The sequence below is a fragment of the Amblyomma americanum genome, chromosome 5, assembly GCF_052857255.1.
Source record: "Amblyomma americanum isolate KBUSLIRL-KWMA chromosome 5, ASM5285725v1, whole genome shotgun sequence".
Lineage (NCBI taxonomy): Eukaryota > Metazoa > Arthropoda > Arachnida > Ixodida > Ixodidae > Amblyomma > Amblyomma americanum.
The window spans coordinates 51,583,733-51,610,446 of NC_135501.1; the positions used below are offsets into that span (position 1 = coordinate 51,583,733).

The following is a 26,714-nucleotide window of genomic DNA, read 5'->3' on the forward strand; positions in this document are numbered from 1 at the left end:
CATCCTACTTGGTTTCGCGAATCTCTGAGGCTGACAAAGGAAGATTGCGCGGTTTAGTATTGAAATAAGTTTTGTTTTAAAACCAATAGTGCACTTTTATCACACAAGAAAGGCAGGAAAAAGACAACGTGAATGTTGGAAGCAAAGAAAACGGATGCTTGGCGGCGCCACAGGCGGCCAGGAGAGTTTCGATTTTTATGGCGCTTCGCGTCTATGAGCTTTGCGTGCCCCGTGGTTTTGTTTTTGACGCGCCTCGATTTACAAGCGCCGAACAGCAGAGGAACTCCAAGTGCCGCTTCAAGTGCTAGTTAACCTTTGAAGGAGCCTGTTAAGGCTTGTCAGATGATCGCCACGGTCGATGAAAAGCTATGATGGCACGATGGTCGGTGATCGTACAAGGCAGCACTTGTGTATTCGCACGCTTGCCCGGCGAAACATTCCCGGCTGTGCCAGTCAACTTCAATCTACTTAACGGAAATCGTTTATTAGGGACGAGAGACAAGGTACAAGACAGTTCAGAAAAATTGCTGATGGCCCAGCTCTGTTAGGCCAGGATATACCTAGCGAAAGCGCGGAGATTTCTGCATCAGGGCCCGAATTACGGAACTCGCTCTAAAGTTGTAGAGCGTTACGTCAAAATGACGACAGCATGACGACAAGGCTAGACGTCAACGCGTGACGGAACGCGGAATCAACCAATGGCTAGTAGGGTGCCGCCCCGGAAGAGTTTATTTTCACGACAAGAGGCCAATTTGCACGGCAAGGGGCCGTATGCTAACTTTTTTATAAGAATACGCAGTGAATAAAATAAACATTGTTTTATTCTTTCATAAAAGTGTATTTCACTCTCACTGCCATGAAGTAAAACAAGAAGGACATTCACTTTTGCAAATAACTGCTTTCGTGGGTAAGTTTTGTTGCCATGAGGGCGCGCTGGCAGATGTAAACACTGAACATGGCGGCCTTCTAAAAAACAGCTGATCCCACGGCTAGTTCCTGCTTTTTTAGGCGTCGTCTGAAATCAAGGTTCTATTTGGTTGTCCAAAGTGAGCGGATAACAATTATCGAAGCCAGTGAAGGTCACGGGCCTCCAGAAAGGAACCTGCACGAAACGTCGGGCCCGAAAATCGACGAAGACAACTTGAGGTAAGCCTGTGTTATTGGTTTAAAGATGCCACATGCCAAGCATATGATTTGGGTTCTGTTTCTTTCACTTTAGCAAATACAAGGCGTCCACGAAGCACGGCTTGTTGGATAAAATCAACTTTTTTGGCTTCATAAACATCTGGCACAAATGATTCAGTTGGGAAGGAGCAAAAACCAAGCAAGGCGGTTGGGCGCACGCTAACAACCTTGCTCGTTTTCGGTCGTTCTTGGCTGTGCTATAAGTTGCTGCAGCGCAGCACACGCGTATGTTCCTGTAAAAACATATTAGCCCGAACTCAGAGCAAAGGTTTTTCCCTGTTATTCCCTGCTTTCGAAAAGCGGAACAGAAACTATTCCTTGTTTGTTTTCCCCGCTGTGTTCGCTGCTGCAATTCTCTAAGCGGGAATTATAGTCTCGAAATGGCGCCAACTCGAAGAATGCCTAGCGAGCAAGAGCTAATCGTAATAGAGTCTATGAAGAGCCATCCGCTCTTGGCCCGGGCTTCTGCCGACCTAACAAACTCATACACAGCTGTTGAAAAGCGCGAGCTGTGGATCCAGCTTGCGTCGATTCTCAACAACAAGGGGTCGGCCGTTTAAAAACATGATGTCTTTGCCTTGCGCCTTGCTCGCACTGTTTATTCCATCTGTGGTGTATTTTAGTCTCGGAGGAGGTGCAGGAATGCATAGACAAGTGGTTGAGCATTATTGATTGCTTCTCTTTTGCTAGTGCTCTTTTAGTTTCATGGTTTGCCAGTACCAATCAGCCGCACCTTTTACCCTGTTACAGCAGAGGAGATGAACGGGGAGCCTCAGCAAGTTGTCGACAAGACACACGGAGCCCCACAGACCGTGAGTTGGCTTTCCATTATTCAAGCTCCATACTACCCTTTCTGGCAGCTGATTGAAAGTAATAGCACTATACTCTCTGGCAGCATTTGCAGCAGTAGCCAAAATACTGCAGAGATTCTACAGTACACACAAAACTATCTCTCTCTGGCTTTGCCACGCAGTGCAGAATGTTTATTTCTCTTGCAGTGAGGCTGTGACATCTCCTAGCAGTCTAGCAAATGTGCACATGAAATATGCTACTACAATGCTGCCCAAGATTGCTGTCCTGTATATTTATGTCAAGTCCTCTAACACATTTTACCAAATGTTTTGCGTATTCCACCACGTGATGAGCACATTTTCTTTCCCGACAGCTACACCGGTGCCCTCGCCGCAGCCCTCACAGCAGCACACACCAGAGCCCCCACTGCAGCCCTCAACGCGTGCCACGCCTAGCCTTCTTGGGAAGCGACGGCGAGACGATGGGGCCAATAAGGTGCTGCGCCAGATGCTGTATGAATCGCATCGCTTGGATTCCCTTACTGACGCCCGGAACCGCCAGGACGCTGCTTTTCAGCAAAGCATGCTGGAGGTGTGTACTCGCTGCGCACACTGCACTTTGAAGAGTCGAAGCCGTCACCTGAAGCATAAATATCAGTGCTCTCTTTTGAGCACCTCTACTTCTGTTTTGACGCCTCTTGTGGGAGGTGGTTGGGACAGCTGAGTTTATGAAACTGACACGAGTCTTCTACAGCCATACTTTGTCCAAAATATCTCAGCACCTGAAATTTTACATAAAGCTTAAGCGAGATCTCAAAATTGGTTGTCAGTAATAATTTGTAATTGGAAGTATTTTTACATGCAGGCCATATGGGAGGTGACAGATGCTGTGCAGGCGTCAAATGGTCAGCAAGAGCTGCTCATCCAGAATGTGAACCTACTGACGCTAATCTTACAAAAGCAGCTTGAGCCACCTGCACCACATTGAATTGTTCATATTTATGTCATTATTTGCTTGTTTTTATTTTTATGAAAGAACCTCTTCATATGTTTATATTTATTCAAGAACATTATTTACTTCTCTGCCAGGTGCAGACTCATTGAACAATTTTTAGTTTGCTTGTTAAAATTTGTTTTATGTGTTTGTTTATTTACATTGTCTGCTTCTCTGTCAGGTTTCTGTTTTTGTATTTATTCAAGATCATCTCTGTCATGTGCCATAGCATCATTTTTTTTATTTCTTGTAAGCTCTGCAGGCCCGGATGCTTCACACTGTTTATTTTCTTCCAGTTATGTAATTTAAGCTCTGCCAGGTGTGAAAGCCTCCTATACTCTTTTATTTTCCATTCCTTTCAAATGTTTACCTGCAGCTGTGGCAGGTGCACAAGGTGCAATTTCTAGTGCTTGTTTTCTTTCATTGCAATATGTGGGCAAGTGCAATATGTGGGGCAAAGTTGTTCTGAAGTGACTGTAGTTATGAAGGGCATCATAATATGGGGATTCTGGATAAATTTTGAACACTTCGATTTTGTGTCTGTTAAGGTTGTTTGCATGTTCCTGAGTCGTTTTTTTTTCGCATTACTTTTCCTGCTTTTCCGTAAAGTGTCCATTGTGTGCATTGTAACATGTTCTATCCTCAGTAGACCCGAGGAAAAATGAGGCTTGCCAGCATTCGTCCAAAGTCGCTTCTGAACTAGTGTTGAATGCAGGCAAAAAAAAATTTGGCGGATGCTTGAGCTCCGCCTTTAAAGGTATGATGCAACAATGTTAATATCTCTCGTTTGTGGATCCCTTTACAACTCAAACGCAGCCATGTTGGCATCATCGTCTGTGATACTCGTGTGTCTTTTACACGTAACATGATTTTTTTAGTCCAGTAAAATCTACGAAGAGCAATGTCTTGTGTAGCACTTGCTGTGCATTCCACCAGTTATGCAATGTGTTTCAGAAAACTGCAAACCAGGGCTGCATCGGGCCTACAAGTCTGCACAACATGCCAAACCTGTGATTACTAGCATTCAAGCTGGCAGTCAAGATGAAGCTTTTTTTTTTAAGGGGCAAACAGCGTGTAAGACTTAGACGGAAAGCAAAGAAAACATAGGACGAGTGCTCATCCTGTGTTTCCTGTGCTTTCCGGCTATGTCTTTCGCACTGTTCGCCTTAAAAATGTACAGCCAACTCGCCCGTTTGGCCAGAGTGTAAGATACAACTGTTATTGTGCAATCTCTGCGCAGCACTCGACAAGGCATATGCAAATCACTGTTGATGCTGCATGCTTTTGTTTCCCTGCTGTGTGTTACAGTTGGCAAACTAGTATGAACAGCTGTGGCGAAAAAAATTATTGTGACCAATGAATAAACGTGGTGCAAAAACAAACGCTTTACTGGTTCCTAGCAGTCTTCACACCACACTTTTCCCTCGTGCACATTCATCAAACACATAGTTACAGCAAGCAACTGTTTGCCTAAGTGGGCAGGTCGACGTAAGCAACGGCGAAAGACGGTGTACAAGGATGCATTTCACTTGTTGGACGAGCTGTTTCGGCGTGTATTTCGACTTGAGAAGGGGAAAGTGCAGTAGCTGTGCGGCAAGCTTGCTGATGCACTGAAAGGCGTACTGGTGACCACTGCCGGTGGAGCAGCAGTTGGTGTGTGCACTTCATATCTTGACACTGGAGGCTTTCAAGCACACGTAAGAAAAAGTAATTTACAAATGCTGGAATGTGGCTACCAGTGGCCAAGGGCATCATATCACACAGGGGCTCACGCACTAACAGAGGGCAATGGCACTGCCCGTAGCAAGAGTGGCTACGACAACTCGCCACGCCAGCACGGCGAGTCATTGCAGCCACAGCTGCCAGATGGTCTAGGGCTTAGTGCCGGTGGTGCTGCTGTTGCCGCTGCTGCTGCCGCTGCTGCTGTCGCCGCACCATCTGCAGGTGTGCTTGCCTCTGCGGACAGGTTGTGCCAAAGAGGCCATATATACGGTCTCGCATGGCTCTACCACGCAGGTAGGTCATGCGGGATCCTGTCCCCGCCAAGTACCCGGCAAGCAGAGGTGGTCCATTGTTGTCAGGGTCATCAGTAGTGTCGTCTTCGTCTGCAGCCAGGGCTTCTTCAAGACAGATGTTGTGCAACGCAGCACACGCTGCAATGATGACCACCGCCCGCTCCGGCTCGTAGTGGAGTGTCCGGTACCTTTGAAGGCACCGGAAGCGGCTTTTGAGAACACCAATGCAGCGTTCCACAACACATCGCATTGAGGCGTGTGCTTCGTTGTACTGCCCTTCTGCAGTGTTTGCACCAGGATGCCCTGACATTGGTGTGAGCAGCCACGGCTCCAGTGGATATCCACTGTCTCCTGCACGACCAAAATTTGCAGTGAAGTGTGTTGTTGCCTATGTAATAAATGATTCATATCAAGCAGCTCAAAGCCAGTATGCTGAACCAGAATTCATAGGCATGCAGAATATTCATGACTAAGGGGTACCTCTGTAAGCACAGCCTTCTAGGTTAATGATGTACTGTGATATCTTACACGACAATAACGATGTGCACACCTCTTCTGCCTTGATGTTTTACGCTTGAAATACGATTCACTTTATAACAATGTTTCTTGTGCCTCTGCACCAGCAGTAACAGTAAATACACAAAAATAAATACGATACATCATATTGTTGCATGTCATCCATGTTATAACCCGCCTCTTTTAGGTATGAGCCACTGCTGTAGCTTAATACGTGCTGTCGAAGTGCTGCTTACCCAGAAGAAACTCTCCATCCTCCAGCAGCCCGTGCTGCACCTTCCGACGCAGCCGTGAGTAGCGCCAAGAAAAGGCATCGTGACAAGACCCCGGGCAGCGAGGGTCGACCGCAAGGATCTTCATGTCTGCGTCGCAGATCTGCGAGAAACACAGGCAGACAATCTTGGACGTGAACTTCCACTGTCGAGGTCGCGGCTTTCGAACCCATGCGGTCAGAAAGCCAGTCTACTCACGATCATGGTGTTCATCGCATAGTATCCTTTGCGGCTCCAGAATGCTGCCCGGTTTGCTGGGTCTCCCCGCGGCGCTTTTATGGCAATCAGCGTGCCGTCGACGCAGCCGACGACGCCTGGGATGGTGCCGCGGGGAAGGAAGGTGCCTTCGCTGCCGCTTTTTCCTCGGGGTGCGCCGGGAAACGCACCCATCCCTTCTGTGCGCCGACTTTGCAGATGGCCTCAGCCACACGCCGCACGCACTTGCTCACCGTCGGTTGTGCGAGGCCGACGGTCTGCTCGTTGCCGACGCACACTTGAAAGCCCCCGGAGGCAAAAAAAAACGGAGAGCGCACAGCACCTGCCGCCGCACCGACAAAACGCTCGTCCGTACGCCTCGCAGTTCGTCTGCAAGTTCGCCGCACAACCACTCCACTTTCTCCTTGTCGAGTCGAAATAACCGACGGAAACGCTCGTCCTCGTACACCGTCCTTCGTCGTTGCTGGCGCCGACGTTGCCGCCTCCGCCACCAATAAACAGCAGACGACGCCGCCGCCATTTTCCCTCTAAAACTCTGTAGACCGACTCTTCGCGGTCGCAAAAAACAGTCTAAAACCGCGGGCATAATTAGGTGTTCAACGTCATGCGTTTTTTCTTGTCCGTGACGCCATTGCAGCTTCCCGTGACGCAACTTTTCAAAATGGCGCCGGCGACCAATAGGAGCGGGCATTTTAGAGCGCTCTCAATTGTAGAGCGGTCGGAGCGAGTTCCGTAATCCGGGCCCAGAAGCGTGCATTCACTAGATGCGCCTTTATTGACGGGTGTAACTTGTGCCGTCGTGGCGGAGCCGTAACGTCTCCGCCTCAAACGCCGAAGGCCTTGTTTCGATTCCGAACCTCGGCACCAGACTTCTTTTCTTTTATTTAGTGAGTGGGCCGGGGGGGGGGGGGGGGGTGCTCAGTGGCTCCCATGGATGCCGCCGCTGAATACGTTGGTTAGCGGTTAGGCGCAGGCTCTGTTAAGGCGCGTTTATGCTGCGGCGAGGCGCGCGCGCCCTGCACGGCGAAGTCACGTCGGTCAAAGCGAGACCCCCTGTACTCCACCTGCGCTTGACCGCCGACGCGTTCGGCGGCTTCGGCGCACTCTGACCGCATTGGCGGGGAGATTGGAGCATGTATCTATTTCGCGCCGAGTGCGCCAGCCGCCGCCGGCCCGGTCAGACTGAGTTGGCTCCGCGGCGAGGTGCGCGTTATATTCAATAGCTGCGGCAGTTCGTCGGAGCTGTTCTTTTCGAGCTCGGCTATTTTAATCCATTCACAGTACATATCTGAGGTACATGCAAATTGGCGAGAGAGCCAGATCCAGTGGACCCGTTGGATCCAGAGGAAGCCGTTGAAGCGTCGTGCGCCGGCTTTGGTTTCAAGCCGCCGACTTTAAACGCGACCGCCCTCGAGCACCCATTTGTTTTTTGTGGCAAAAAAATAAATAAATAACTTGGCCCCTGCAACCGTGGGAGACCTCGACGCTGCCTGCTGCGCCGTGCAACCGCTCCGTTCAAGGAATCACAATCCGTTGGCCCCAAAGCCCCGGCCAGCCTCCGATGGGCGCAACGCACCCCTCGCGACACCCCGCACTGAGGTTATAATATTTAGTTTGCAACGGCTGCTCTCTGAGGAGGGGGTGGGGGAACCACCCGCCGGCGCCTAACCTATCCGTGCTCCCTCAAAAGCATCGCATGCTGTCTGGGGCTGAGGTCGCTGAAATGCAGGCCAGAATTTTTGCGAGAACTACGTCGTCGGTTTCGGGAACGGGATCCATCGTAACGCTGGCAAGACGCCGGTGCAAACGTAAGCGAAGCGACGGTGGCGACCCGCGATAGGTGCCTTCAACGTGCGGCGGCGGTAGCTTTCATTTCGGCAGCTGCTAGACCGCACCGCTAGCCGTAGAAATCACGGAGTCCCCGTTTACGTCACGTTTCACGTCACTCCGTTCTGTGTCGTCATAAGAGTTCTCCGTGTCGTCATAAGAGTTCTCGAGTTTGAATCGGAGCGGCGGGAAAAAATTTTTCAACATCGAATCCAAATTTCTTTGAAATAAATGCATCTTTCGCTCCCGGACAAGCGTCAACAAAGCCATGAAATGCCGAACTATCAGATATTGCTAGCAAAAAAATTTTTATATGGTTCTCCTCAGTGTCTCTTTCAGATGTGTACTGTTGATCGATTAAATCAGCCGACAGCTAGAAAAGAACAGCTCCGTTCAACTGCTAAAGCTATTGAATTACGTAACAACACACACCTCGCCGCGGAGCCTAATCGGTTTGGCCAGACAGGCGGCGGCTGGCGCACTCGGCTCGGAATAGAGACATGCTCCAAGTCTCCGCCAGTGCGGTCAGAGTGCGCCGAAGCCGTCGAACGCGCCGGCGGTCAAGCGTCGTTGGAGTATAGAGGGTCTCGCTTTGGCCGACGTGACGTCGCCGTGCACGGCGCGCGCGCGCGTTACGCAGGAGCATAAACGCGCCTTAACAGAGCCTGCGCTTAACCGCTAACCAACGTATTCGATGGCGGCATCTATGGGAGCCACTGAAACCCTCCGCCCTTTCACTGAATAAAAAAAAATCCTGTGCGAGGCTCGGAATAGAACGAAGGCCTTTCGCGTTTGATTTGATTTAATTGATTTGATTTATGATAGTTTAACGTCCCAAAGCGACTCAGGCTATGAGAGACGCCGTAGTGAAGGGCTCCGGAAATTTCGACCACCTGGAGTTCTTTAACGTGCACTGACATCGCACAGCACACGGGCCTCTAGAATTTCGCCTCCATCGAAATTCGACCGCCGCGGCCGAGATCGAACCCGCGTCTTTCGGGCCAGCAGCCGAGCGCCATAACCACTCAGCCACCGCGGCGGCTGAGTGGTTATGGGTGATGTAAACATTAACGCTCATGTTGTCGAACTGAAGCTGGGAAAACAACGCCACTCAACAGTCAAGAAGACAATAACCTTGTGGATTTTGTCTTTTATTTGAGAGTGGAGATGCCACACGTGCTGGCTTTTAACCAGGGTGTCCAACCGGAAGTGAACCTGAACCCGAAATAGGAACGGAAGCTGTATTTTTTCCCGGAAACGGAACCGAACCAAACACGTATGTTTTTTCGCCATCTTAGAATGCATCCCGAACAGGAACAATACAAACGAACGGTTCTGAACCGGGTCTGGACTCGGTTGAGTCCACATTTTTTGAGACAATATGAGAGGTGCCAGTGCGTCGACTTACCCATCGAAAATTGTCGGTGCAAGTTAGAGCGAAAATGGCATCCTGTCTATGGGACAGCAAAATTAAATGAAGTCTGGTGTCAATGAAGAAACCTAATTGGCGCTTCTGCAATGAGCTTTCGATGTTTCTAAAGCATTGCACTCTTGGCTGATGTCAACTCCTCAGTTTATTCGGGTCTCTTCCATTTACATGTTTGCGCACAGTTTTACTCGAATGGTTGGCACTGTTCTAGCTCAAAGCACTGATTGAGAATGGCTTCCCTTGCTTTGTGTCATGTACCATGAATATGTGAAAAATAGGTGCAGCGTCCAATCACGTTGTAAAGCATTTACTTTACAAGACATTCGTTGTCACAGACAGCAAATACTAATGCTGGCTGATAATACTGTTGGCAGTTCGGCAGCTGTGCACCTGAAATAAGAGCCCAATATTTCTGCTTTTGCAGTTGCTGGCACGTGTATCGACGGCTATGCTCCTTATTTATTTATTTATTTATTTATTTATTTATTTATTTATTTATTTATTTATTTATTTATTTATTTATTATATTACTCCTCAAGGCCAGTGGCATTAAAGAGGGGAATGGTAAATATACAAGGAACCCAACGCCTTTGTCTTGCAAGCAGCAAGAAACCGTCGCCGTTGTCATTGCTCGAACAGATTTATCTAGTCTCCAAGATAGCCACACGACTGGCTTCCGCAAGGGGGCAGCAGAAGTAGCATCTGGCATTATAAGGTAGCACAATGCTGCGTGCATCTGCAGTTCGCCAGCAGTGCACCCGGAATACGCGCCTAATATTTCTGCTCTAGCAGATAACATTTGGTCAGTATCTTCCGCTTTTACACTTCTCTAGCATGCAGTGCGGCTGAGCCGAACTGCCAGCATCACATGCTATCCATTCTCTTATACAATGACTAAGAAGGAAAGTGATGAATTGGCTAATCAGTTTAAGGAAGATCTTGAGGCGATACAAGAAGCATTCGATGAGATTAAAGAATTCAAGCAAGATGTTGGTGACCTCAAGGCTTTAAGAAAAGAGCTTCAAGAAGTTATGCGTGGAAACAGAAACTTAAGGTCTCAAAACAAGAAACTGTCTCGGTGGCTACCAGAGTTAGAACAGCACCAGCGGTCTAATACAATTCAAATTAAATGTCTACGCCATGACGATGAGCCTCTGGCACTGGTCAGGAAGTTTGGCCAGCAAGTCAATGAAGAGGTTGATGAAGACGACATTGATGCTTGTCATAGAGTGCCTACTTCCAAGCATGACCAGTGAAACATAGTATTTGGCTTCGTGCAACCCAGCAAGAGAAACGACTTTCTGGCAAAAGCAAGGAAAACAAAAATTGACACAAAGAAGTTAGGTTTAAATGAGTCCTTTCCAGTATTTGTAATCAACATATTATTAAACAAATCAAGCAGATTCTGGCGGCAGCTATAAAAAAGGGAAAGAAACTAGCTTGAAGTTTGTGTGTAATGCTGGAGGCAAAATGTTTGCTAGAAGTGATGTGATGTCCGCAGTCCTTCGCATAGCCAGCATGGATGACATCCATGAAATGGGAAACTAAACGTGTTACTTCGCACCTCAGATAAATATCCTTCAAAAATTCATAATATTCGCATCTTATACTGGAACATCCACTAGCTGTAGTTTCAATTCTTTTAGGGAACACATTTTCCAGTTCGTAAACTGCAGAAATACTAACCCATTTTTCATGAGTGCCAGGAGCATTCGCCACATAGAAAATACTCAGCATGAGTTTTTTGGAAATATACAATGAAGTTTTGATCCATTACGTTTTTCCGAAACATGGTTGACAGGAAATGATAATCCGCTTCACATTGACGGGTACAAATATTATGGCTGCACTCGAGTGTCCGGTCGTAATGTAGGTGTAGCCACGTACGTGAAACACATTATCCATTATGTCATGCCGGAATTCACCTTTGTAAACATGACGTTGAGTGGCTCACTGTTTGTCTAAAATCACACACTGTAGTAATTGTATACAGGCAAGCATCTGTAAACAAGAATCTTTTTTTATCCTAAAAACATGCTAGAATATTTACGTAACCATGAATAGAATTTTGTGATAATGGGTGATATGAATATTACAACCCTTGCGAATGATGCACATGGAAGGGAACTTCATGCCATAATAAGCTATTACGCATGTACTAACATTGTGACGAATAGTACAGGCATTACAACTCGTAGCGCGACGTTGTTAGATGTATGCATTACAAATATTCAATCTGTTAATTCATTTGCCGGTCTTCTGATATGTGGTATTAGTGACCACCTTCCTGTATTTACCTTGTTCAAGCTGTTGGGCAGAATAGTAGTAATACTGCCGCGTCTAAATCATTCCGAGAAATTAACACTCTGACATTAGAAGTGTTTAAATCCATTCTAATTGACATAAACTAGGATTTGGTCGTGTATGAAAATGATGCCAACAAAGGTTACAGTTTATTTGGTAATAAATTAAACAGCTGTTGTGAAATATCTTTTCAGGCAAGAGTCAGAACTAAGCGTAATCAAATCAGAACATCCTGGATGACAAAAACTTCGTAAAATATAAACAAAAAGAACAAAATATTGCGTTCTTTTTTAATACCGGTGACCCACGAGAGCTTCTTCAAGTCAAGAAATATCTAGATCAGCTTAATGCTGAGCTCAAGAAAGCTAAATAAGAATATTATGAGAAGTTACTTTCACGTATTGCGCACTGACCGTAAGAAAATCTGCGAGGAAATTAATACTCTCGCCCACGAACATGCCCATAAGCTTTACAACACAATGCCCTCAACCAAATGGAAGCAGGACTTCGTCTCCTACAACAGCAGCACTAAACTGTCGTTCTATAGATGAAGAACTCACGCCCCGTCAATGTGGCACATGCCAAAGAGAGCAATTCATCTGGAAAAATCTACCATATTGAATTCAATAGTCTGGCACCGGCCACTGAGTCGGAATTTGAAAGCATATTAAAAAATCTGAAGAATGACACTTTGCTGGCTTTGATGAAATTAAGTAACGTCCCTTGAATTATGGTGCTGACCTATTATGCAATCCGTTAACCTATATTATCAACTGTAACATATACACGGATATGTTGCCGGATGAGCTTTAGGTACCACGTGTATGTCCTGTTCGTAAAGAGAGTGGTGACCATACAATAAATAACTATAGGCAGATTTCTGTGCTTCGGTCCTGCCCAAGCTTTTTGAGACTGTTGTTAGCACAGGACTGATAATATTTTTATATGTGTAATGTTATAGCTTCTTCAGGATATAGATTTCGAAAAAATAGGTCCTTTGAAGAGGCGCTACTGAATGTAGAACATGAAATACTGGACAATATAGAAAACAGATTGTTCACAATAGGGCTGTTCCTCGATTGTCTTAAAGCTTTCGATTCCGTTAATAATGAGCTACTTTTGGCTAAACTTCACAATTGCAATATGCGTGGAATTACACCAACCTTGATGCGTCATTATCCTACAAACAGGTGCCAGTATGTTCTTAACAATGACTTATTTCCAGGGCCAAATTTAATCAGTGGTGCAGCGCAATTTTTAATATTTGATCTTTATATAAAACATTTATGAGATACACTCAACTCACCTCGCTTAATTATGTACGCTCATGATACCAATCTGTTTTTTGCATCCATATCGCTGTCGAATTTAGAACTCATGGTTAATGAATACCTGGTTTCATAATCACTGTGGCTGCATTTGAACAAGCTGCCGTTGAATTTAAGCAAAACTGTATACATTATTTTGCCCAATTTATTATGCCCATTAACAGAATTAGAACTAAATTATTTAATAATGTTCCAACAGAACAAGTTGTTACTCGGAAGTTTTTAGGAGTGTGGTTTCGAAGCGATCTATCATGTAAGACACATGTGGATAACTTATGTACAGAACCGGGCAAAGTTGGGTGCCTCTTTAACTTTGTAATTTAATACCTCTGTGGTTGAAGAAAATGTTATATTACGAGCTATTTTACTCAAAATTATCATACAGTAATCTAGTCTGAGGAACGGTTACTAAAAAAATCTACACTAGATTAGTAATGTTACAGAAAAAAATCTTGAAAATATTGAAGAATTACCGAAGCTGACACCAAGACTTACGAGCGCATCCACTGTTCCTCATAAATGAAATACTTAAATCTAATCAAATGTACTTTTCAGACAAGCAACATACAGAAAACATAACAAACTATATGAGAATACTATGTCCAAATCTCCCAGTCTGTACAGCCTGCGCAACAAGACTTTAAAAAAACAAAAATTTCGTTCTAATTACGGCATGCAACATGCCTATTACCAGGTCCCTGCTCTGCACAACAAATGAGGAGGTGGCATTGATGCCTGCTCGCGTATATCCAATAGTTTACTAAGGGAGTGGTTATTTCAAAATGATTATGGTAATGTGTCACACTATCTACGTTACTATGTTGTTTTGCTTTTGTGTACTTCAGAAATTTTGTTTCTAGTATTATCTACCCTTTTCTTTAATGTTAATTTTTATGCCATATGTGCAAGCAGGTATTTGTTTATTACATATACACTTTGTTATTGTAACGTTTGTGCCCATATGCATCCTGTTCGCTGTGACTGCTGGATGAAGAAGAGCCCTTGTCAGGCTACGCCTTTAGTTCTTGGTTTTTGTCTTTTCTCCAGTACTGAAATGATGCATAAACTTCAAACTTCACATCAGACCCCTCACAGCGGCTATATGACTGTGCGTCTTGACTGCTGATCTCATGGTTTTGCGTTTGTGGCCTTTAGATGGCGGCGACATGCAAAGACGCGCGCATATGGGGTGAGTGCACGTTGGGGAACCCCAGCTTGTCTACGTTATTCTAGAGTCCTCCACCGCTGCGTCCCTGATATCCACCGTGTGACTTCGACATGTAAAACCTCAAATATTTCAGAATTGAGAATCATAATTTTATCTGTCATATAGTGGATGAATACAGACTGATATGCAGAAGGAGGTCCCATTGTCGATGACTGAAGGGGGGATAACCTTGCGAGGATTAAAACAACGCGCCGCATTTTAAAAATTAAAGGTTACGCTTAATTGTATTATAATACACGCAATCAGACACACTGAATAAGAAGTTTGCAAAATATAGTAAACTAATGGTTCACTAATGGCTTTTAGGTGTTGTTTCAGTGATTTTTTAAAATTAAGTAGTGCACGTGAATTTTAGTTCTCAAGGATAAAGTGTTTCATAAAGATATTGATGAAAACTGAAGTCTGCTTGCCATAATTAAAACTCTGGACAGGATTACATTTTTCGAAGCGAACGGGGTATTGTTGGTATTGGTGAGGCTAGATAATAAAAATGAACAGGCGGTAATTGGTTGTTCATGAGTTTGAAAAAGAAAACAACCAAATGAAATTGAATGAGCGCAAAAACTGTTAGGATATTGTTCATATGGAGTAGATACGTAGCCTAAATAATACACAGACTGGACATAATATCACCTTAGTTGAAGCAAGGGAAGAACAGTACGTATTTCTCTCACATGTTAAGCCTTACGTTATGAGACTGTCGACGAGTGATACAATGCGATAATGGTTTTTATGCTAAAGTAGGGGCTCCCTTTAATATTAATACGTATTCCAGGCGCCATTTTCTTGTTTACGTAAGCAACATTGTCACGATACTTCAAAATGATTATCTAATTGAACACCATGGAATATAGAGCAGCAACTATTACGACTAGTGTTGTTACTACTATTACGAAATAAAAGAAGCATGAATTAGCGCAATTTTTTCACAGTTCCAACATTTATTGTTGCAGGAGACGGAAATAAGCAAAGAAAGGGGGCTCGAAACAGCGGTAGAGATGCTGAAAACCAAAATAAATAAATGGCGACTACATAAAGTGGCAATGCGCAAATGCATGCACTCGATGGCATACAAAATGATTACGCCCAGAAAGGTTCTACTCCAATCCAATGTAACTGCGATGAAATTATTTTGTGTTATGCTGCCGATGGACCTAAATTGCTTTCCTTATAAAAAAAAACATGCAAATCGCTGGCGGGCTGCTTCGTCAAGCTGTTCTCAGACTGCTAGATCTTGAAGTTTCTGACAGGTGGCTTATATCTGGCTGTGGCTGTCACACTTCGGGTTGTTGGTGTCTGAGAAGAGGCGATTACGGTACTTGCCGTTCTTCCGTAGAACGATTTGGCGACGCCATACGTGGAGCATTCACAGCGATTCCCCTCGGATACATCGGCTGCAGGCGAGTGGTGATGGAGGCTGAAGATCAATTTTTACCTGTTAATGTTCGGATGTGCGGCGTGCACCAGCGTGCGTAAGTGTGCATCAATGGGGGCAAAACAGGCACGCACGCACGCACGCACGCACGCACACACACACACACACACACACACACACACACACACACACACACACACACACACACACACACACACACACACACACACACACACACACACACACACACACACACACACTCTCTCTCTCTCTCTCTCTCTCTTTTCGAGGTAATTTTTGAGAAAGGAGGCTATACTGGTAACGGAGTAAAGAAAACAACTACCCGTACTCTAACCTCGAGTGGGATTCGAGCCAGTGGCGGTACAACAGGGAAGCTTCGTTTACCGATGCCTGAGGCTACTCGGGCTTCTCCGACGCTTCTTTTTATTGTTGTCGCATGGAATATGAGGAAGCTCCCTGACCAACCTCGAGCCTTGCTTGACCGGGTCGAACACAGCGATCTCGGCATACAGCCTCACGCCAGCATCACTCCCTTACTCCGAGCGCACATGAAAATTCCGGAAGGCGCACACATCGAGAAACCGGCAGCCAGTCAAAAGGTTGACCTTTCGCACCGTATACCTGTTGCTCTTGAATGCATTATTCTATGAACAATGACTTTGTTGAACGCGGCGTTTCTGCATGTTCATCCATCATTCGGCCTTTACTTAAGCTAAACAATCCTATTAACACGAACGTTTACACAGAATTCCGGAGTCTTTCATCCAGAGCAAATGTCATAGTGTAAGGCGTGATCGTATTGTGCTTTTTAATAGTCTTTTGATGTCCCAAACGAACACAGCAGCACAACACTACACGAATAATTTCAATGTTCAATACTTTCTCGTTTCTGGCACAGGTTGCTGGCTGGCACGTCCCAAACGCCCCCTCGGCACAAATGCAAATGCTAACGCGTGAGGTCCACGTTTGAAGTTTAATTTTTTTTTGCGGCCCATTGAATCTACATCGGCTAAACTGGCTTTAATTCAGCGGTGTCAAGAAGGGCTAGATAAGTGTCCAGGCGTATGGGTAGAGGAAGTAATTATACCGAGCAGAACCTTCGTCACCTGCCTTCCGGAGTGGCCGCACATGTGTTGTAAGAAAAAGCGAAAAGCGAGGAAATGAAATGTATCAGCACAAAATTCTCCCATGCCCATGATCAGAGTCGCCTACTAAGCACAATTGCCAGGAAGGGGTGCTATACGGTTTTTAGAAATAAAAACTCTGATACAAGTTGGTCGACGAAAAGTACAAGACAGATTCATTAGACTCTACTAAGGTATTGAAAAATTCTGTGAACGCTTAGGCTGCCTTTGGTAGCAACCCAAAAAAGTCACAAAAATTATATGTACTTGCGTTCTTGATCGCATAATGTCCCACTTACAACAGTGTCACAGCAACGTCACAGCTAAGATGTTGCAAATATGTGTCCAAGCAGACACTAAGCACTCCCGACCCATCCAAGCCTGCTTTTTTATGTAACATTTTTATCTGAACAAAAGGTGGCGAAGACGTGCGAATAGGCCAAAATCTTAATTTTAGACTTCACAAGGGAAAAACCCGATTAGCTGTGTTTTTGAAGGTGCTAGCTATAGAGGGTCGATATATATAAAGCGAGTTGCAAAGGCAAAAAAAAATATTTGATAAGCCATTGAGATGCGTGTTTGAGGTGCGCCAGGAGATGGGATGTTGAATGGTAAGCTTGTTTTTGAGTGACGCAAAAGATGCCTTGTCTGTATATTCCAGCCAATACAGGGAAGCTTTTTTTCCTTATGTACCTGGTAAGATGAATTATAGCGCATACATAGCCGGTTTACAATAATTTCCAGTTTTTTTAAATTTCCGGCACTTCCCTTAAATTTCTCATTTTGCCGCGGTCAGTAAATTAAAATCAGTACAGTGAAAATATCTGACTGAGCAAATTTTGTATTTTTTAATTTGTGTGCAAATGCCAAACGGAAAAGTAACCAGCATAATAAGGTTGATCAAAGCCCATCTACGTTCAGCATTTTTTTGAGTCCGAACCCGTTTGAACCCATTTCAACCGTTTCGATCCGAACCAGTTCGAACTGGAACGGAATGCCGCTCCAGAGCTGAACACGGAACTGAACCCGATAGGTATGAACCCGAACTCGAACCGAACCAGAGAAAATTCTGGTTTGAACTAATGCTGTAACTTGCACTGCACAGTCGCTTGCATGCAAAAACTCGTATACCCAATCAAAGACAACCGAGTCGCCGTCTTTCCTGCAAGACCATCGAGAGGCCCTGAACCTTGTTAAGAACAAAGAATGAACGCAATTTGCGGGTTACTGTGGACATTATTCGTGTAATGACGCTCTATGGTCGACGCGGTAGTCGCCTTCTAGCAGCTGCGTGCCTGCCAGAACTGTGAGCCTGAATCCGCGGCGCGACAAGTCACCACCATGGTGTGTTCTCACGAGAGGAGAAAATATGTGTCTTCTAATGGAAGGAGCGCTTACTGCTGTCGATCAACTTCTATTAAACATTACCCCAAGCCACTTCATCGAGGGATCATTGCGACCGAGTACAGGGTGCAAAGGCGCTATTAATGGGAGCGCGCTCAAGGGAATCAGCATACAGCTTATTTCATGGGGCTCTTCGCTCGCGGTTCGAGGGCAATCAGCAGCACCCCGAAGCGGGGCGAATCAGTGACGGGGGAATGGGGTCCCGTTCGCAGACCAGTGATCCGCGCGTGTGCACGACACCCCGCCAAAAGACAAGTGAACGTTGGTAGAAACGGGCTCCTCTCGAGCTGTAGAGAGGAGGTCTCACCAGCTCTGATGACGGAAACAGCGAATGTCTCGGCAGTGGAGTCGCAAGCATCGCCGCAGGGGCGCAAAATGTATCGGGAGGGGGTCTTGTACCCTGTGCGCCAACGTTCCGCACAGCTCTCTCATAACATTGCTCGATTGTTTCAGGCAGCCGCTACTACGGGACGAGGGATTCGTGTCTATCCCCGCAGTATGAGCAATGAAGAAAGGACAGGCACTGTTCACAGAACCTGCTTCAATCTGTCGTGGTGTGACAAACGAATGCCTGATATTTTGAGCCCTTAGCCTTTTCCATTCTTATCGAACTTATTTACCTTTCGCTACGACTTCTTCGACGTCAATATATGCCTGGGTTTCCGTTAAGTTCTTCATAGACACTTTCAGTGTGATGTTGCTGAAAATATAAGGTCGACATGGATTGATTATTCTTGTCACTTAAGGTGATAATATCACGAAACACTGGTACCAAATACAAGCCTTAAAAAGAGGCCATTGTAATTTACAATACATTATATACGTACACACTTCATTCTTGTACCACCATGCAGTTTCTAACCGTCCTTCGTTGAAGCTGAGTATCAAGGCAAGTTTGATGTTCGCATTTTCTCAAATTATCAATTTTTGAATTGTTTGATTTGCCTAATTGCCAATGCCATTTGTCATAGTATATTTATTTTAATTTCACAAAGTTTCGCGATATTACTTTCAGAGCCATAAAATGTCCCTCGTCATGCTGCAGCTCCTTACCATAAAATCAATAAAGGGAAGCACGTTTTGTGATGTAGACAAAACTAAGCACTGATGTTAAGAGGTTTATCTGACCTAATCATTGTCTATGCGCAGCAGAGTTTAATATAAAGCACATGAAAAAAATTATCAACTGCTCATCATTATTATTTGCTACGTCTTGTGGGAACCACCACAATAGTAGTAGGTTAAGAACTGCTTATTTCCGTTCCAAAGTCTTCAACGCTTTCTTCAAAAGAATGGTTCAAATAAAACGGTTAATATTAAAGGTAAAACTCAAGAGGGCAATTTACAACTGAAACCTTCTAAAGAAATACATTTGAATGAAATGACGCATCTTTTATAATGTCACGGAAAAGACATTTTTTTCCTAGGTATCTGAAGCTTTTTGCTTGGAATATTATAATCTGCTAAGGTGAGTTCTTCACATGTTCGAAATTGTCATCATTTTGTCTTGTTAATTAAAACCTGTGAGGTATTTTGCCTACGGGATCTGAAAGAGGCAAGAAAAAGTTAAACCGAAATTGTCCTGTGTTTTCAAAATTTAGATATTTCTGACGATTTGCCCCATTTTTTTTTTGTCGGCTGTCTTTCCCAATCTTGTAGCAATGTCAAGTGCGAAGCACGCCACCTTTAATTTCTTCAGAACTATGCCACCAGTTCTGTGGGAAATTCTACGTATGCAATCTTCAACATTAATAAACAGCGCCGTGCAGTTTTCTTCAGCTCCTTCTGCGTCGTCTTTCGCCTCTTTGTAACAACTTCAACTACCAACCAACTCACCTGATTTTTGTCCTTGAAATTTGTTCCTCTGAACTGGGTTCCAAAATACAGATCCTTGCTTCGTTCATTGTACCATTCAGATTGCAATTTAAAATATGTGTTTGTGTGGGTAATCCAACGCCGAACGCACTAGAGCCCAGGTTGAACGCACCGCGATTTCCTTTTCGGCATGTCTGACGTAATCTCCGATGTTAGTTTTGAAAGAGAAGTTAGATCATCTTAAAGCCTGTTACATTTTACAGACGGCGGCAAAACTAGGTATCATAAACAAAGTACAAAAACTTATCTTGTACTACGCTACAATGTACTACCGAACAATATATAAACCTTATGCTTTGCCATCAGTCAGCAAATAAAGTGTCAACAGACAATATTTACCAATTGTAGGTCATATTCTGGCGAAGAAGACGACGAACTGTGCAATGGCGCTAGCAGGAGCGCTTGCGCTAGGCCACCGGCTATTAAATCACCTCATTGCCATCGATCAACGCGTCTCTTTCATCGGCTGGCTGCCACGTAACTATATTTTAGCCCAAAACGTACCAATATTTTCCACTTTTTCAAAAAACGCAAAAGCAATTCCTGGCCAATATAAAAGCTTTCATTGGCTGTCAAGACGACCACTACTTGGTAAAACTGCGTGAAATTGTATACAATAAAATAAATTCAACAGATAAAATTACGAATTAGAAAAAAATCTGTTCATTCCTACGTTTCCCAGCAAGCAACGTACCATCATCTCTGCGCCTAAAATGGATGGAATGTCCCAGTCCCAGTACAACATTTGTCCAACGTTTCTAGATCGTAGAGGCAGGACATGAAACCACAAGCAAAAAGGCAGTTCTCCCACTAATGGTCTAGAAACGTTTTTTCGGGTGTGTTAGGCAGAAACAAAAACGAATGATATCTTTTTGGTCCCAGAATGGTAACTGGGTATAACGTTTCGGGACCAATACCTTTCAAAAAGAAATAAAAACTGACTGCTCGCTCTCTTTTCTCTCTCCCTCGCGCCACAAGCTGCGGAGAAAGAAGGTTTTGCTCTTATGTATATATAATTGGTTTTTTGGGGAAAGGAAATGGCGCAGTATCTGACTCATATATCATTGGACACCTGAACCGCGCCGTAAGGGAAGGGATAAGGGAGGGAGTGAAAGAGGAAAGGAAGAAGGAGGTGCCGTAGTGGAGGGCTCCGGAATAATTTCGACCACCTGGGATTTTTAACGTGCACTGACATCGCACAGCACACGGGCACCTTAGCGTTTTTCCTCCATAAAAACGCAGCCGCTGCGGTCGGGTTCGAACCCGGGAACTCCCTGTGAAGGCAACTCCTGACTGTTGTTGCGCAGGGAATCATGCAACACTGGTTTTGCTCTTGCAATCGTCGTTTCCAGACATAAAACAACACTCGCACCAGTTTCGTTCCAACCGACGAAGGAAGCCGTTAACCGCGCATCTCTCTCGGCGCAAGCGTTTCGCGCAGGTGGGTCATCAGCTCCCTGCCGCAGGCAGACGACGGCGGTCTGCCTTTTCATCGCGCCGCCGGAAGCGGCGGTTACCAGCGCGCCCGTCTTCTAGCGGTTCCCCTGTTGCAGGCCAACTTCACTATGTTGCGGTGGTGCCTGCAGTCATGAGCCGTATATCGTCAGTCCTCGCTGCGCCGCTGTCTAGCAGATGTGCGGTAATGGCCTCCCGTTACCCGCCTCGCTGGACGGAAGCCATGTTTCGCACCCTTTTTCGCACAGCTCATAGCCGTTCGCGCGCAAGACCCAGCGCGCGGCAGCTCTTGCTCTCATAACTAGGCTGTCATGAACTTCGTAGCGACGTATTCACGGCAGCTCTCCCGCGTACCGCGCAGTGCTCACATTATTCCTTTTGGAACTGATGCAGTGGCGGCAAGACATCGCAAGTCTTTTGCGAAGCTTCATGGCCCTACTGATGCCGCTGTTCAAGGCGCTGTTAGTGGCGAGAGAGTTCGTGGTGTGGCGACACACTCTGCGCATATTTCCGCGCAGCCTCCGCCTTGTTATCATCCGGCCCAGCGTAGCACGGCCACGCGCTGGACCGCGTTACCGATAAAGCATAGCGCCACCGCTGCGTCACCCGAGGCACACGTCACCGGCGGCGGCTACAAGAAAAGGCTGCCCGGCTGGGAAGAGCGGCTGTTTTCCTTCCGCTACCCGAACGAGCGTAGCGTGGGCATGCCCGTCCGCTGCCGTCGCTAATAAGCAGTTGTTGCGTTTTATGTTGGGATTCGTCCTTCTACCGAATGGCATCCCACATCTGGTGACCCGGACGCCGGCATACTTCCACAGTGGCAATGGGCGACTCCTAGCACGCACCCTGCACACCTCAGCGCCTCCGACGAGACTGCAGCGCGGCCGTCCACTGCTGTCATAGGCGGGAGGGACCTTCGGAGACTCGTCACCCTCTTGCTAAGAGTGCCCATGGATTAGCCTGTTCTAGCTACTTCGCCGTCGCCCAGCCATCCTATCGCGGCCGTATAGTTTGTCTTGTCCTCGAGTCGCTATTGGGAACCTGCGCTGCCAAGGTGGCACTGCAACTGTTCCATTCAGTGACTCAAAACTGCTTTTGTCAGCCACTTCGGCCACTGCAAACGCGAGAACACAATCTGCGCGATTAGATACCCGCGTTTGGCTGACAGCATTCATTGCCTAGCTTCTCTCGGCGTAGCCCAGATAGCTGACGCACGGCACGTGCGCCTTCGACAGAGCGCCGAGGCTCACGCTAATAAGCGCCTGAAGGTGGCGCGGAAAAGTACTGAGAGTACTACCCAAAACTGCTTGCTCTTCTCGCTAGGCAGTGTGTTATAGCGCTGCAATCAGCATGGCAAACATCAGCGCAAGTTCCCCATTGGCTCATCCCCCCACCGCATACTTGTGCTCTGATCTCGCCTCCCACGCCGGTGTGGCACGCACGCGCGGTCTGCTGCACTATGGGTGCGGCGCGCCACGGCTCCTACCTCGAGACGTCCTCCCCTCCCTTTAGTGTGGCTCCAAGCAGTCTTATGCTCACACTTAGCCACTAGAAAATAAAACTCACAGGATCGTTACGAGGGTGTGACGTTTATGTTTGAGCGTTCGCTAGCTGTGCTGTGAGAAGGAGCAGGACTGAATGCTGCGTTGAATTCTTGGTTGCACCTTTTGCAGCCTTCTATTTCATCCCTGGGTTTCCGTTGGCAACGTCGTCAAGGTATGTTGGCTGGCGCACATTTTTTTTATTTTCGCTTAATAGAACGAAAATAATTTTTTTTTCTGTTTTGAAACACGTCACCGAAGCTTCCTCCGAGGCTAATGCGAGTCACTAAGCGAGAGGGGCCTTAAACTTTCAGAAAAACCGTGACCTAAAATCGCGTATCTGCGGCGTACGCGCACCTCGTCTGTTCTTTTTCGCAAGTTACTCTTTAAATTAGTTTGCTTTTGCGTGCACATATATGCTTTTGTAGCCCTTAGAATGTTTGCTCAAGGCGCATCAAGTGCCTGCCCCCCCCCCCCCCCCCCTCCCCAATATGTTGTTCTTGCGTCATATTTTCACATTTCTCAAAGCCAGAGAAAAAAAGAGGCCATCATTATATGGTGACGCAGTTGTGCTACCTACATTGCGCATTAGATAGAGCATACATATTCGTATGCTGTTTGTATTCGTTTAAATGTAGAGAAAACAGCTAATAAACTGAAAAGACTTCTATATGGCGCTGCCAATTGCTGTGATCCGGGCAGGATTGGGTTACTTTTGAATTCATATTTTCCTTGTGTCAAAAATTCAGACGTTTCATGTAAGCGGGTAAGTGCAGGAAAGCCGAGCCAGCATGCATTCACACGAGTGGACATGTGTATTGCGCCACCTGTATCATAAGTATGTGCCTGAAATTTAGAAAATATTTTCGCTTAGATGCCTGAAGGCTGCGTGAAAAAGGAGGAGTAATTTTATTGGACCACAGCCGAGAAATCAAGCAGTAATCATTCACGGCTTTCCCTGGGACGCATAACTTTTGGAGACTGCTAGATTCGGGGACGTTTTTTGGATGTGTTCGGGAAAAATGAGCCCCTCCTGAGAAGGTTCTATATGATCTCATGGGATATTTGTGGGAGATTGTAAGGAGGATATGCGTTTGTTGGGACTTAAATTTGATAGCGCAATGGCCCAAGTGAAATACAAAATGCAGCCAGGATGTTTCATAGCACGGAGGGTAATTTCTGAAAGCAATTTTTATCAGTGTTTTATGTTTCAGGGGGAAAAATTTATGAAATTCAAGTCGTCACCACCGGTCATTGTTGCCACTATCTGCCACAACATTGCACAACACGACGGCGCCGCTGTTCAGTATCTCAGTCTGCCACGTAATCGCGTGTTCAATCACGCTCTTATACTGTTCGATGCCAATGATTCTCTCATGTGTTTACACGAACAGTGGTATGAGCGCGCGGTATGAAGTTGTAGCGCCCTTCGCGATGCGCTCTGGTCTCAGGCCACAGCACCCGTTAAGGAAGAGGAAATTTGCACATAGGCCTCGGAGCGCGTGCAGCGCAATAAAAGATCACCGCCTGTGTCTTGGCCACTCCCCCGTAGTGGGTATGTGCCAGCAACGTCTGAGGCCTTCCTTCCTTCCTTCCTTCCTTCCTTCCTTCCTTCCTTCCTTCCTTCCTTCCTTCCTTCCTTCCTTCCTTCCTTCCTTCCTTCCTTCCTTCCTTCCTTCCTTCCTTCCTTCCTTCCTTCCTTCCTTCCTTCCTTCCTTCCTTCCTTCCTTCCTTCCTACCGCAAAACCCTAGGTTGTCAGGGCTGGTTCTTCCTTGCGTTAGCTCCGACAGATTTGATGATCGGGCTTTGAACATGCAACTACAACCCTTCATCATGAATCCCGCCGAGTCTTCCACCCTAGCTACCTGTGACGACGAACACCCGGAGGGTTGGCCTAGCGGCGCTCCTTTTGGTTGCCTTCCAACGTGTCAACCTGCTGCTCTTAGCCACAGCACCTGGCTCCTGCAGATCGAGGTGCTCTTCCGTCTGCAGAATATGATAGAAGGGCTAAGAATTCTATGAGCTTTAATCGCCGCTTTCTCCCGAAGTGTGTCAATTTCCTGCAGCCTCTTACCGACCTTTCAGCTGCCAAAAATATCCTATTTGGCCCCTTGAGTGGACTAACGACGCTGCATTTGCCATTCGCTGCTGCCAAGAAACGCTCGCACACGCCTCCCTGCTCGTACAACCTGTCCCTGACGCCCCACTTCGTTTTATACCTTATGTATCGTGCGTTGCTGTAGGCGCAGTTCTCGAGCAGCAAGTCCCTGGTTGGCAGCTCCAGGTTTTTTTCCGCCAAAACCTTGAACTCCCTCAAGCTACATACAGCACAGTCAGTCTAGAACTCCTTGTGGCGCACCTCGCCATCAAGCATTTTTATCACTTTCTTAAACGCCGAGCCTTCGACGTTATCACAGACCATAAGCCCTGACGTTTGCCTTCCAACAGAATCACAGCATCTACACAGCACGTGAGATCCACCAACTGTGCTCCATCTCCGAGTTTACAGTAGATCTCCGCAACGTCCATGGGCCGGAAAGTGCTGCTGCTAATTCACTTTCCCATGTCGGTGCCCTCTTTACCGTTCACCAGTGGACACCGAGAAGTTAGCATTCACCAGAGCTGCATAGCCTTCATTCGTCATGCACGTTCTTGTCCTTCGCTGATTGCCCACTTTCATTTTCCCCTACGTTGATAACATGCGAGACATCCACCGGTGTACCGAGGCCTTTCCTGCTTTTGGTTTTCTGTCGCGAAATTTTCAGCCGAGAGCACCACATGAGCCATCCTGGCATTCGTGCAACACCGAAGATAGTCACCGCTCGGTTACTTTGGCCAGGCATCAGTGTAGACGCCCGTCGCTGGCCACGAACTTTCGTTCAATGCCAGCGCGTGAAAGCTCACCGGCACACCGCCACGCCTGCCTCCCATTTTCGGCATCCTGACGCGAGGTTCTCTCATGTCCACGTGTACCCTGCTTGTCACCGCCGGCCAATACCCGGGGCCTGTTACCTGTTCGTATGTGTGGATAGCTTCACCTGCGGGCCCGAGGCTTCGCTCATTATGACACAATGGCAGAGACAGTTGGTATGGTATTCGTCACCTGCTGAGTGTATCAATTTGGCTGCCGCTCGGTCGTCATCAGCGACCGAGTCCACCAGTTTCAATCGGCTCTGTTCACCGTTTTTGACAGCATACTGAGCGCCCGCCGCATCAATATGACTTCCTACCATGCTTTGGCGAATGACATGGTGGAACGTCTTCATTGCCAACTGAAGGTTGCCGCTTCCACTTATCAGCCAAGAGGACGCTAGTCCCATCACCTTCCCGTCGTCCTTCCGGGCATCCGCTCAGCGCTGAAGACTTATCTGGGCTACTTTCTGCTTAATTAGGCTGCAGCTTTCCTTTGCGCCTCCCTGCAGAATTCTCGCCTTCGTCTCTGCCTTTCGTCCATGATACTTCTGGTTACATCCGGGACCTGCTAAACACGTTTCGACTCATTACTCCTGTAATTCAAGCTCACTGCCACCCTCGGTCCGTATTGATACGGGAATAAAAGAAGAGGCGGAGAGCGAGCGCGAGCGGCGAGCGCGCGGCTCTAGCACGAGGGAGATAGAACGAGAAAGCTTGGCCGCCGCCGGTCGTGCTTCGCCGGCTTTCCTCCGTACTGCTAATATATTTCTCTGGGCGGGCCCGTGGCCACCCCGTGGCGTCCCACACCGTAACATTTTGGTGGCAGCGGTGGGATCATGCCGCTCACCCGCTCCCAGAGTCAAGCGCCCGACGTGCCAGCCGACAGGAGTCCACCAACAG

The 26,714-nt window shown here is 46.6% G+C and overlaps 1 long non-coding RNA gene across 3 annotated transcripts; it reads left to right on the forward strand.

The window, feature by feature from the left end:
* Window positions 1–605: 605 nt before the first annotated feature.
* On the forward strand, window positions 606–4,352 carry LOC144132427 (uncharacterized). 3 transcript variants are annotated; one of them, XR_013314811.1, is made up of 4 exons: window positions 606–1,146; window positions 1,936–1,997; window positions 2,351–2,568; window positions 3,925–4,352. It is a non-coding gene; the product is annotated as an uncharacterized LOC144132427 (long non-coding RNA). The 3 variants fall into 3 exon arrangements; XR_013314810.1 differs by lacking the exon at window positions 3,925–4,352 and adding an exon at window positions 2,842–3,769; XR_013314809.1 differs by having other exon boundaries at window positions 612–1,146; window positions 2,351–4,352.
* The last annotated feature ends 22,362 nt before the right edge of the window (window positions 4,353–26,714 follow it).